Below are 12426 nucleotides of genomic sequence, written 5' to 3'. Positions count from 1 at the left end.
CAAGCTGAAACCCCAAATGTGAATTGTTGCATCTGCAGTACTGTTGCGTTCCCCCCTACTGGTTGCATGGACTTCAGGGGATATGCCCCATAATGGTTCATACTGGAGTAAGGTGTGACTCTCAGCTAACAGTCCCTGTGCTACTCTCTCCTATCCTTGTGAGCAGCCAGAAAAGGGCTGGGGGGAAGCCAGTGAAGGACAACCAACCTTTCAGTAATGCAGACCGTGTCCTCATGGTAGGTGACTGCAAATATGAGCACAGGTGGAATCTGTGCTCAAATCCACATCATTACTGCTGCCAGTTACTCCTGACTTGAAGCACTATCAAATCTGGGCAAGGCTTTTTGTGCAAAGCAAAAAAAGGTTAAGGCAGCAGTGAAGTGCTTCACTTTGAAGATATGTCTAACCAAGACCAAGGTTCCCTGGGCTGTGTGCACTGAACTGCGAAGTTTCCAGTGTTCTCTATTTTGGATTTTTCCACTTCTAAGCCTACTTGATTCATGAAGAGAGCTGGCATTTTGTTCTTAATGTTGCCAAAGCTTCATTCAAGAAAAATACACACACAAATATTTCTCTCACAAAAGCAATAGTTTTGTTCCTTCTTGAGGTTTTCCTTAGCTTGAAATATGTTGTTAGTGCAAAGTTGGATGTGAAAAAAAAGTCATAAATGTCTCACTTGTCCTTTTTTCTGTTTCTACATTCTGTAAATGAAAGCAGCTAGCAGGAAAGTAATAGAATTGTTGCAGTCAAAATGTTGCCCTTTTAACATATTTCAGTTTAATTTTACAGCTCCATGTCACCATACTGTATAAAGTACATATAGGTACATCCCGATTTCATGTGAGAAATCTTAATAGCTCTTCTACAGAATGTTGATAAGAATTGTTTTCAGAGGTTTGAAACTGTCTTCTCAGTTGGACTCCATATATTGTATGAAGTTCTTCCTGTAGAACTGTATTGGTTTCCTCTTAAATAAATGTTGAGACTATAAAAGTCAGAAATCTTTTATTTTTGTACTTTTTATTTATTTGACTTAGCTTTGTATTTAGTTTTAAAGTTGCTACTTAGTTGAAAGTAGTAGATATGAAAGGATATATAACAGGTATAGAAGGAGGAATCAAGAATACATGACATTGGTATACTTATCTGTTGGCAAGTAAAACAAAGAAAGTTGGTGGTCTTCCAGATACAGATAACACTTAGTAGATAGAAGTCCTCAATTTACTCTCCAAATGTGTGAAGGTGGCTTCCCACATATTGCAGAGGTTTCTATATAAAGCCTACTGAACTCAACAGAAAGATGAAGATCCATCTGATAGATTACCAGGATTCCACACTGTTTCTGTCTTGCTTCTCTGTACTTAAAAGCAAATATGTTTTCTTGACTTTTTAAACATCTATTCTGTCAGACTCCACAGCTGCATTTCTCACATCTCTCATACAGTCTGAACAACAATGGAATAATATGTAGCTTCGGTGAAACCTTGAAATGGAGCTTACTATCCCTCAAAATATTTCTCAAGTTCCAGCATTTTATGATTAATTAGCTCATTTCCTTTTACATAAATAAGTGTCTTCAAACATGAAGCAGATGTGAATTTCATTTAGCAAGTTGTCTTCCTCTGAAGTATGAGGTTTGCAGTCACCACTTTGCAGCTTCTTCTGTGGCTTTGAGACGTGAAATTATTTGCGTGGAAATAACGCAGAGACAAGGAAAAAGTGGTGATTCAGGCCTGTCTGGTACTCCCACTCAGCTCTACTGACTCATCCACAGCTTCAGTTTGCAGCACAAGAAAGGAGGTATGAGCTGAGTTGCTCAAGTCCTTTTTCACATCTAATGCCATACAACTGGCAGTTTCTCAGGCTGACAGGAATTTGTTCTTGTGAGAAGCCACACGCTTCATTTTAGTGTCTCTGAATGAATTTCCACTGAGACAACCCACAGAAGTTCTTGCTCTGGGATCTAAAGGCAGAAACTGCTTTAACATTTGTAGTAGTAAATGGTCCAAAGTGCAACACAGAGAACTAGAGAATAAAAACCCACGTGTGCTAGCAAAGGTTTCATGATCTATTTAGATGTTCTTCATTCTGGTCAATGGGAATTGTGACCATACCTGGGCTCTCCAAGTCTGTTCAGTACATTTTCTGAGTTATTCTTTCCCAGTTTCCAGAGCCTTTCTTTAGAAGGTGTATGCATGCCAAGTGTGGATGGGCTGTAAGGAAACCAATGAGGCTTCAAGAAACCGCATCACTAACAAGACCCCTCTGAAGGCATTGGTTGTCCTCTCTGTTCACTAAGGCATGCAGAAGGACCTAACTAGGTACAATTTCCACTGTTTGTATGGACATCCAAAGAAGTAAGACAAGTGTATGTATTCCCACATCACAAGTGGAGAAACAAGGCTCAGAGAAAACAAGTGCAATGTTCTGTCAGGTCTGCATTTTGGGTGTGCTTGAGAGCAACTAGACATCTGAAATGAGGCATTCAGCTGGTAGACACATTTTGGGGCTAGCTGGCTTTCCTTAGCTCCCATCAGTTGCAATTCCATTAGGTGAGAAAGCAGATAGAGAATCTTTTTAGCAAAGATGGACATGGGATCCCTTAATGAAAGGAAGGAATGGGTGCATAGCTGCATGGGTATAACCATGCCCTGTGAAGGTGTAATGCATCCTTAAACTTGACATTAGTAATTCCCCCCCAACAGAAACATGGGAATATGCACCAGACAGCACACAAGACGGGCACTGAATCTTGAGATCATGCTACATACACACCTGCTGATGAAACCCCTGACATGCCTTCAGCAAATCAGACTTACCTGAGACATACCCAGAGCACAACACCAGGTATTGGATCTGCACAGGAGGCAGGATTCCAGCCCACAGTAAATTTAGCTTTCCACACCTATACCTTTGCTATTTGCTGCTCTGCCTGGGCTCTTGCCAAGCATCCAGAGACCCTGGACATATGCAACGGAGTGGGCAGAAGTAACTAAAGCTTTATAAGTCACCTTAGCAAATCCATAGTTGCTGAAATATGTAAGTAGCCCCGTGGAGAAGGGGATTCTCATATTGATACTTTGCTGAGGAAAAAAAAGTAATAGTATGAATAAGTCATATAGAAATTCTTAATTCTAAAAAATGGTTTTGAGCTGAAGCAGTAGTTTGTGTCATGTCACACTTGTTAAGTGCTGTGCAAATAGCTGTAATACACTGCCAAAATGGTTATTATTTTAGCAATAGACTTGCTATTGCTTGCACATTTCTCATTGCTTGCAGGGCAGCTGAAAAGTTGCTTTATGATGAAAACAACAGAGAATCATTACTTTATTACTTATGCAGGAGTGCATAAAAGTGAGCACTTGTGATTTCCAGACTTCTAAGCCTACTTGTGCAGCATGGGTTTTTCAAAGGGTTCCGTTTGGTAGGAACCCCTCTGTAATGTGGGAATACAGCACAATATTGCTCTGTGCTGGAGTCAATTGCCTTCCTTCTCAAGGGTCCTCTCTCTGAAAGTAGCTGGGACTTGCAACAAACCTTAATGGAGACAGTTATGGAATAGGATTTAAAGGAAAATACATCTATTGCATAAATAATTTTTAAACAGCCTTCCTGGGTACTGCAAATCAACTACATTTCACAATGGAAAACCTGCTGCTGTTTGACAAAGGCACAGTGATTCAGGCAGGGCAGACAATAATTTCTCTCTACCTGTTGAAACAAGCCCATGTCTTGTGTGTGCTAAGAAGATTCTGAATCCCAACAGAATCTGTTTCCTGGGAATGGGTGAACCCAGACTCTGGAGAGTGCTCTGATCTAATGCAGGCTTGTGGCCCACGGCAAGTCTTTACACACAATTTTTGTTATGATACTCAGTAAAGAGCCTAATGCTTTTCACATGATCTGTCCAAAACCAGATCTGTTAGCTTTATGGACACACTGAAATGCCACCTGACTATTTCCTGTTAGGCTACTGGAGGGAAAGGTACTGAGACAGAGGTATTTACTGCATTGCCTGCAGAAGTCCCTGCCAACCTCAAGTGTGATCCTATGATCCAAGCTAGAGAACCTTTTTCATTTCCTTCCACTTCAGTTTTTAATTTATGGCACATACATTTAAAGGTCTGGATTGGTACTGTGATTATTTTTCATGTGAACAAATAGATGAAATGCAAGTCAACAAGCCTTCCTTTTTGATATGTTGATAAAAGAAAAGAAGAAAAGAAAACAAAAAAACAAGGAGAAAAAAAGCCTTAATTAGGTCTATGTCAGTACACAGAGAGGGTTAGTGCAGTTCTCTTTCAGATATGTGCCTCTGCACAGCTATTGCTCCCTTAAAATAATGTTCTTTGAGAATGTAACAAATCTCATGCTTTAGATTTGCCAAGCATACTGATGTGAAGGTGTTGAAGCCTGGCCTGTATTACCTGCAATGTGACCTTGATTCAGTAAATTAAAAATAGTCAACCATGTGTTGTTTAATTTCACAAAGGGTAAATTTAGTCCACTCCAGTTTCTAGACTACTGGCTGTTTGCAAATTCTCCTGTATCTGCAACAGTAAACCCATTACTTTTGGTTCTTTCTGAAAGTTCTTTCTTCAATCCAGGTGAGTACTGAACTGTATGTTGTCCACAGAGAAGAAGGTGAGGACTGTCATCCACAGGAAGGAAACAGGGAAGCCAGTCCATCCCTGACACCCCTCATGTACCCATCAACACAGGGAAAGACATGCTATTAAGTGCTTCAGGGGAATGGAAGCTTGCAGCACTGGTTTCCTTATAACAAAGAAACAATCATATGGTTTTTTAATTCTCTCTCTCCTAAGAGCCAAAGGTATTTCTTGGCTTTTTCAAAGCTGAAGACTTCCTTCTGGAAATGAGACTTAATTGCTTCCCCTTCCTCTTTCTGCCTTGCCCTCTGTGTGCCAACAGTCAGAACACATCCTCCCCTGGTATACCCGAAGCAACAGAGTAAAAGTCAACAATTCCTGGTATCCATCAGGTGGTGAAATCATCACCAGTGAGATAAACAGGAGAGAGCAACTTGTTGTCACAAAATCTGCATGCCAAGACAGGCAGCTGGTCACTGGTGTTCATGAGGCTACGTTTCTGAGACATTCTTTGAAATCATAACATCTAGAGACTGACTCCCAGCTCAAGATAAACAGATACTTTCCACACCAGAAATACCTGTTAATATTTAAGCAAGGCTTAATCTTTTGAAATGAAAATACACTTTTTCAAAGGGACTTTATGTAAGAGAAGAATGTTTCTTCAAAAGTAGTCAAACAGCTCAGCGAACCATATTATCATCATCACGCTTCAGGCATTAATCATTAGGACTAACATGGGTACTTTTAGGAACTGATGCAGCAACTGTGCTTTATTAAATGAGCCCCCATGAAAGGAATATGTGATTTTTCATCAGAGTGAGAGCTGCAGCAGGGAGCTGCAGTTGCTACACATCTCACCTATAATGCACAGGATGGTGTGTTCCAGCTGCATACATGCCTTCACGGTGTTTAAGGACACATTGTCTTTCAATGTAGGACAAATGACAGAAAGTGGGTGAATGAGGATTGCTTAGTAATAGAGGAATATTTCTTTTAATATTAATCAGGCTATGCTATAGCACTCAGCACTTCTAATATTAGAAAAACATAGAAACAAAGAAAGTAGGGCAGCTTTATTAAGGACATTATAGAATCACAAATCTAATGCAATGCACATCAGGCTGTGTCCCACATAGAGTATATGTGGGACACTGTAAACTGTATGACTGTGCTCCTATTGTTTTAACAATAGATAAGACAAAGGAGGGTCATAAACACAGCAATGCAATCATGGGCAGCATTCAGTTGAATATCTTTGTCAGATACATAATTCTTTATTATTTACCATGAAAAGCTAGACTGGCTTTAATCACATTTGCAAACCATTTTACAAATCCAGGGTTAGAGAGCTTACCCTCAGACTTTAGACTTAAACAGATTTGATTCCACAGAGAAATGGTTTTCATTTTAGTAAAAGTGATTGGACAAGGATGAAAGAGAAGTCAAAATTAAGGATGAAGCACTTGTAATGAAATGATGCACATCCTGAAAAGGTGCTTGCCTTTTTTTGCATTCATTTCACACTTGAAATAATGTACATTTCAGATCCCCAGTCAAGGGAAGGAGAAGCTCTGTGACATGAGTGCCGGAATGTGATGTTTTCATCTTTGCATTGCTTTTATTATTTCAGATATTTGAGCAAGGAATTACTGTGCCATTCATGTGGCATAAAAAATAGCCCAGAATTAAATGGTAACTCATTTTCATGACAATTAGGGAGTGGGAAATATTAACTAATTTCCTACAGCAAATACCCCAAGCCTAATATTCAAAGCAGTCTCACCTGGGTGCAAATCCTCCTCTTCTCTGTGGTAAACTCTCCAATTAAGCATGATCACAAGGCTCTACAATCCTTCAGTTATGCCTTTCAGTCAAGGCAGACAAAACTGCCTTAAATTGGTCCCCCACACCAGACTGACAGTAGAGCTAACTGGTAGCTAACAATTTTCAGCAGTCCCCAATGTCACCCCCTATTTCTTTTTATCCCCTGGGCAGCAGATCATGGCAGTAGTATTTGATTTATTTACTTTGAAGGAATAAAACAACAACAAAACAAACAAACAAACAAAAAACCCCCAATGCTAAACTGTCTCAGAATTTAGAGGCAATAGTTGGGATCAGGTACCATGGTAACCTGCACCTATAGCAGGCAGAAGGACTGGGCTGCCACAGAGCCCAAGGCATAGAATCATAGAATCATAGAATCATAGAATCATAGAATCATAGAGTCATAGGATCATAGAATTGGCTGGCTTGGAAGAGACCTCAGAGATCATCAAGTCCAACCCTTGAACCACTACCACTGCAGTTACCAGACCATGGCACTGAGTGCCACATCCAGTCTCTTTTTAAATATCTCCAGGGATGGAGAATCCACTACTTCCCTGGGCAGCCCATTCCAATGCCTGATCACCCTCTCCGTAAAGAAATTCTTTCTAATATCCAACCTAAACCTCCCCTGGCACAACTTAAGACCGTGCCCTCTTGTCTTACTGAGAGCTTCCTGGGAGAAGTGACCAACCCCCCCCTGGCTACACCCTCCTTTCAGGGAGTTGTAGAGAGTGATGAGGTCTCCCCTGAGCCGCCTCTTCTCCAGGCTGAACAGCCCCAGCTCCCTCAGCCTCTCCTCATAGGATCTGTGCTGGAGTCCCTTCACCAGCCTAGTTGCCCTCCTTTGGACCTGCTCAGGACCTCGATATCCTTCCTAAAGTCCTCTTCCTGCAAGATGATGCAATTGCAGTGAGTGGTGGGGATGGATTTTGAAACTCTCCCGAAGACATCCAGAGGAGTTACCACAGCATCTGGGCTGGGTTGATTTACTACAAAACGTGGGTAGGATGTGTAACACAGGAGTGAGTCTGAGCATCATGCTGAAAAGAGGGAAGGAGCAGACAAATCTCAAGTAATAAAGACCATAGTAAATAGCATCTTTTCTCTGAGCTGAACTGATACACCAAGGGTGCTTAGCTTTTCATCTCCTGAGTTCACAGAATGTCAAACTCCAGCTCTCTTTTCTCCCTTCAGATGCAGCAGGTTGCTGTTCCTTGCCTAACCTAGAAACCTCATGGCTCTCCACTTGCTGCTCCATTGAAATCTAGGGCATTTCTGGTGAGACCTACCTGATGGCACCTCTCCATCCTGAGAGATCTGTGGGCAATGCAAATGGGCCCAGAGCAGGTGGCTGGGCAGAGAGATGGGTGTTTGGAGAGGGGAAAGGCCAGGCAGAAAAGTGCCTCACTCCTCAGAAAGTCACAAGGGAGAAGAATGAGGCAAAGATGTATTTCCTGGAAGCCATACGTGAGGGAGGGCTGGGAGTGAGTGAAGACGAACCAGAATAGCAGCCAGCAGTGATATTGTTAGCAGCATGCCTTCCTCCTCTCTTTTGTGACCACAGAAGCGTGTAAACTGGCTACCTCCTATTGTGAAAAATCATTTGGGTGGAGCTATTCATATGTGTGGGATTTAAGCAATCTATCTTAGTTGTCATTAAAGGAAAAAGCAAGTGACCTTGAATAAAGGTTCCCAATTTTATTCCTGTTTTGTATTTCTATTTAATGATTTTTCCAAAGAACAATTGGTTCCTAGTAGTTGGTAACCACTGAGATTTCTTCCGTAGCACCTGGAGCCCTTTGCTATAGTTTATACTTTCATGTTTTGCTAACTTAGCATGTGATGTGTATATATTCAAATACTTAAGCAACTGATATTTTTATTCAAATACTTAATGTTTACCTTTTATTATACTAGAAAATCATAGAATCTTTTTCGTTGGAGAAGACATTAAGATCATCAAGTCCAACCATTAAGTGGGTGCAACCAAGTCCACCACTAAACCACCTCCCTACACACTGCATCTACACATCTTTTAAATATTTCCAGGGATTATAATCTCACCACTTCCCAGCACAGCCTGTTCCAGTGCCTGACAACTCATTCTGTGGATACATTTTTCTTAATATCCAACATAAACTTTCCCTGGCACAACTTGAGACCATTTCCTCTTATTCTATTGCTTGTTACTTGGGAGAAGAGAAAAACACCCATCCCACTACAATCTCCTTTCAGATAGTTTTAGAGTTATAAGGTCTCCCCTGAGACTCCTTTCCTCCAGATGAAGCAACTCCAGTTCCCTCAGGTGCTTCTGTATTTCATAAGTAATTACTTTTTTTTTTTCCTTAGGAGTTCTATTGAATTGCCTTTGGATAAAAATTAGGATATAATCATACACAAAAAGGCAGCAGTGATTTTCATTATTAAATAAAGTCACATTAAATAATTTGGATGTGAATGAAGAAGAAGCAGGTGTCAAAACACATTTTGTATGTAAAGTTAACTGCATTATTAAACAAAGAAAAGTGTAGTTCATTAAATAAACTGTTAACAAGTGCTTAAGAAGCCTAGAACAAGTAGTTGTCAGACACGTTGTCTCACCTAATTCATAGGGTAGTGGGTAGGAAAAAGAAATTTCCATTTTTTTTTAACCCGTAATTAATTTCTCCTTTCCAATGAACAAGTCACCGACCAAACTAAAAAAGTTAATAAACTGAAATAAAGGAAATACACTTTCCTCACTTGCAATAAAGGATCCAAGTGAAAAAGCCTTGTTCATCACTTGTTCCAGGAGTTTACTTATTGCCTTGGCTACCCATTTCTGTGCTCTGCCTTTCTTTAAAACTTTGTTAGCAAACACAATGCTAAACCACTGAGCTGTTAATTTGAACAAGGACTGTACTTCAGGTCACCTCTCCTCCTTGCAAACAAGAGCCCTCTCTTGTGAGCTTTAAGGTCATCCTTGGCTTAGGAAAAATGGAATTACTCTGTAGGGGGTTGGAGGGCTCCACTGGGAGAGAGAGGCTGAGGGCTGCCAGGAGACTGAATGCAAGAACAACTTCCCAAAAGGTGGGAGATGAGTTTTCACTTTCCCTCAGGGCAATTGGGATGAAGTTTGAATTTAATTCTTCTACAACTTGAACTAATGCCTTAACTGCAGAATTTGTGCATAAGAGGAGAAATGCCAATCACCTCCAAATTTGCTGGGGGAAAGGTGAGATGAACTTTGATTTCAGATGCAGAACAGATTGGGAAGCACCAGTTTGAGCACCATGGTGCCGTATAAACACAAGACATCCAGCTCAGCCTTATCAGAGCCATGTGTGTTTGGCTGCATAGACAGCAACAAAAAGCTGCGTGTTGAAAATGATGCTTCTCAAATACAAAGCAACTTCCATCCTGGAAGCTGGGCAACAAATCAAAGGGCTATTTTGTGTAGTCAGCACAGTGGCTTTGCAGTCAGTTGTAATTAGAGAGGTTCAGTACTTATATTTTTCCCAGTCTGTCTGTTCATGTTGTCATTGGTCACAAATTAATTTTGCTTTTAAATTGTGATGCTTCCACAGATCACCTTCTGATATCTTATAGACTGTTGGTAGTTTTCAGACTGGAAGTTAAAAAGTTTTTACCCTAGGGATTCAACCATTGGAAAGCTAAGTGCACAGAAAGGTTGGGAGCACAGACGAATAAAGATGGATTTTGTGAGTGCCAAAAATATTAAACTCTACTAAATCTAGCACAGACTATTTTCCCATGTCACAGTCTGCACATCCCAAACCAGAAACCAGATCTTCTGAATTCTAGCCCCAAAACTCTCCACTGGACCATGGTTACTGCATCTGCATTAATTTTGCATTCCCACATCTGGTAGAAAAGCACAGTTTTAAAGAATTAAAATCCCAGTGAAACTTTGAATAACAAGAAGCTTCCCATGCATCCTCAGCACTGCTGACCGACTCCAAGTTTACTCCTTCTGAATTAGATTTGTCACACTTCCAGCTTATGTTGATCATTCCCAGGAAAGAAGTTTCTCCGGGTTTTTTTTGGAATTTATTTATTAGAACCACCCTGTTTTCACCAGGGAAAATAGATAATTCATACCATGGGACCTTCATTTCCACATAGTTCAGACACATTGGTTACTGAGACATTGGAGGCAACTAGGATTAATTCTGGGCAGACAGTGCAAACTACTTAGAGATCCCTTGAAGGTCAAGGAGACTTCCAGAGCTGCCAGTCAGATTGTGCTCTGATCTTAATGCTGGAATGTTTCTGCCATAGACCTCAACGCTGGATAGAATCACACAATGAAGGATTTGGACTATGCAAACCAAGACGCTGAGGTCAAGATTTCCAGAAACAAAGATTTCTGGTCTCTTATTGCATAAAGATTGCATCTTGCTGCACCTTGGAAATATTTTTAGCTTCTGTGTTGTGTTTGCTTGATTGATTAAATACAGAAGTTGCCTGTATGCTCATAAGCCTCCAGGGGAAGAGTAGCACTGAGTTTTTAAAGAGCTTTAAAGATGGCCTAATTTCCTCTCATGACTCTCAAAACTCTCCTAATTTTCCATCAAACAGCTGCCACATTAATCAAATTGCAGCTTGCATGGCAAACTGTGATCTTGCCAGCTTCTATGCTTGTAACTGTCATAGAACCACAGAATAATTTGGGTTGGAAGGGACCTTTAAAGGTCATCCAGTCCAACCCCCCTGCAGTAAGCAGGGACACCCTCAGCTAGATCAGGTTGCTCAGAGCCTCATCAAGCTTCACACTGAGTATCTTCAGGGATGAGGTCTCAACAACCCTCCTGGGCAATCTGTTCCAGTTTCCCACTACCCTCATGGTAAAGAATTTTTTCCTAACATCCAATCTAAATCTACTCTTCTCCAATTTAAAACCATTGCCCCTCATCCTATCCTTACAAGCCCATGCACAGTCCATCTCCAGCCTTCCTGTAGGCCCCTTCAGGTACTGGAAGGTCACTATGAGGTCTCCTGGGAGCCTTCTCTTCTCCAGGCTGAACAATCCCAGCTCCCTCAGACTGTCTTTGTAGGAGAGGTGTTCCAGCCCCCTGATCATTTTCACAGCCCTGCTGTGGACCCACTCCCTCAGATCCATGTCCTTCCTGTACTGAGGGTTCCAGAGCTGAATGCAATACTCCAGGTGAGGTCTTACCAGAGAGGAATAAAGTGGCAGAACCACCTCTGGATCTGCTGGCCACGCTTCTTTTGGTGCAGCCCAGGATGCAATTGGCCTTCTGGGATGCAAGTACACACTGTTGGCTCATGTCCAACATTTCATCCACCAGTATCCCCAAGTCCTTTTCTGCAGGTCTGCTTTCTAAAACCTCATCCCCAAGCCTGTACTGATAGTACAGATTGTTCCCACCCAGGTGCAGGACCTTGCACTTGGATCTTGTTGAACTTCATGAGGTTCACCTGTGCCCACCTCTCCAGTTTGTTCAGGTCCTTTTGGATGACATTCTGTCCCTCTGGCTTATTGATAACACCACTCAGCTTGTTGTCATCTGTCTGGAAATTTTTCATGCCATCCTGCCTTTTCACACAAGTCCTGCCATAGCTCCCTTCCTAACAAAGCTGGACTCCCTGCCATTCTCCTAGGAAGAAGGTGATTTTAATGTTTGCTGCCAATGAGCAGGACTGGAGAGCATTTTGGTAACCTCCCCTCCCTTGTGTACTCCTCTTCCTTTGATCAGAAATGACCTCCACTCAACACCTGTGTCTGGAGAAGAGCAAAGGAGATGGAGATAACCCCACACTTGGTGACCGCTCTCCTCCCTTCCCAGTGAAACCAAAGCCCAGCTCATTGAAGCAGCAGAGGCTCCTGAAGGGCAAACAGGGGACCAGGGTTCATGCCCCTTCAGAAAGGGGTTAGGTTGGGGCAGTCTGGAAGTGGTGCATGAGGGATTTGTCATCTCTCCTGGGGTCACTGTGAGTCCCCATGACTGTGACCCTGCCT

The sequence above is a fragment of the Calypte anna genome, chromosome 2 (assembly GCF_003957555.1).
Source record: "Calypte anna isolate BGI_N300 chromosome 2, bCalAnn1_v1.p, whole genome shotgun sequence".
Classification (NCBI taxonomy): domain Eukaryota; kingdom Metazoa; phylum Chordata; class Aves; order Apodiformes; family Trochilidae; genus Calypte; species Calypte anna.
This window is presented reverse-complemented; position numbering follows the sequence as displayed.